We start from the raw sequence: 1,451 nt of genomic DNA, 5'->3' as shown, positions 1-1,451 counted from the left end.
GGTTCCGCCCCTCCTCCCCGCGCATGCGCGGCTGGGGACGCCGCTGCCCCGCGGCCCCTGCGACCCTCTCGCCTGTGGTGACGGCGCGCTTCTCTTTTCTGAGAAGGAAGAGGGCAAGTGCGTTGTGTGCTTTCTGAACCCGTGGACATACTGTGTAGACGGTGGGGAAGGGAAGGACCGCGCGGCCCGGCTGGGAACGCTCCCGGACACGCCACCTTCCCGACCGGAAAAGGGCAACGTCACGAGGCGGAGGGTGGAGATGACGCGCACCTGGTGTTCGTGCAGGGGCACGTGTGAGCTGGCGCAGGCGGTGGAGGGAGAGCAGGGGTCCCGGCTGTGACGGGGGGAGTCTCGTCCCGGCTTCGCCGCCCCTGACGGGACTGGGGGTGAAGGCGTCTGACCACCTGCATAGGTACATCTGCCATAACGATTCGATTGCTCTGGCCGGGGCCTACTTGTTTTAACACATTTCTAGATTCTTGTACCAGTAGTTTCTTTGATACGTTGATATCCGTACGGAGGAAATACTGCCTTGTAATAAATTGGCAAGATCGTCTGATAATGAGACATTTTTGTTACATTTGTGATCAAAGCTTGAGATGTAGCTAAACCCTTTTGGGCGATGTTCAGGATGCCTTCGTTTTGTGCCGACTTCCCGCCTGGGCGAGGGGCGTCACGGCAGCCCCGTGAGCGGCCGCGGCCACGCTTACCCGCACGAGGCGCGGCCAGCTGGCTGGAGGCGTGGGGTGACCGCGCCGGAGGGCTCACCTGCTCGGATCGCCTTCCGCCCTCGGGAGCTGCGTCCAGAGGCTGCTTCCCTGCTACAAACGGAGGTCCTTGTGCACACGATGGCGACTTGCGTCCCCGGTGCTCTGAGGGCTCTGACTTGCCCCGCGCCTTTCTGTCCCCCGGGGGCAGCGCCACCTCACAGGCGCGGGCCGGCCGCTCCCCTGCGTCCTGCGACCTTCCCGCTGCTCTGCCCCAAGCACGGTCCCCCACGCGATCTTCTGGTTACCCTCGGCGTTCTTTCAGCTGCAAAACCCAGAAACCCATTCGAGCTACTAAATGAGGGTGGGGAAGGGCATGTATTTTAAGGGCCTGGAGAAGTCAAAGATGGGAACCCTGCACCCGGGGCTCTCGTTAGCTGGGAGTGCGAGTCAGATAATGGGGGGAGACACGACATCTCTCTGGCCGGCAGCCTGGCTTCTGCTCTGACGGGAGCCTAACGTGGCCGTCTCGCCCCGACAGAAGCCCCCCAGCCTCAGTGCCCCTCACTCACTGCCTGATTCCCTCTGTGTCTCTTGGCTTGAATTTCTAGGAGGATTCCTCACTCCGACCCACCCGGCTCCACTTGCCTTGGAAAGAGTGTTTACACCGTCCATCCCTTCAGGAGCTGTGGGAGGGGGAGCGGGGTCACAGGACCTGGTGCCCCCACCCCCCCACCCCCCGGC

Source organism: Crocuta crocuta, unplaced genomic scaffold (assembly GCF_008692635.1).
Source record: "Crocuta crocuta isolate KB4526 unplaced genomic scaffold, BGI_CrCroc_1.0 scaffold408, whole genome shotgun sequence".
In the NCBI taxonomy this organism is placed as follows: domain Eukaryota; kingdom Metazoa; phylum Chordata; class Mammalia; order Carnivora; family Hyaenidae; genus Crocuta; species Crocuta crocuta.
The sequence above is the reverse complement of the archived record's forward strand: the minus strand, read 5'-3'. Positions refer to the sequence as shown.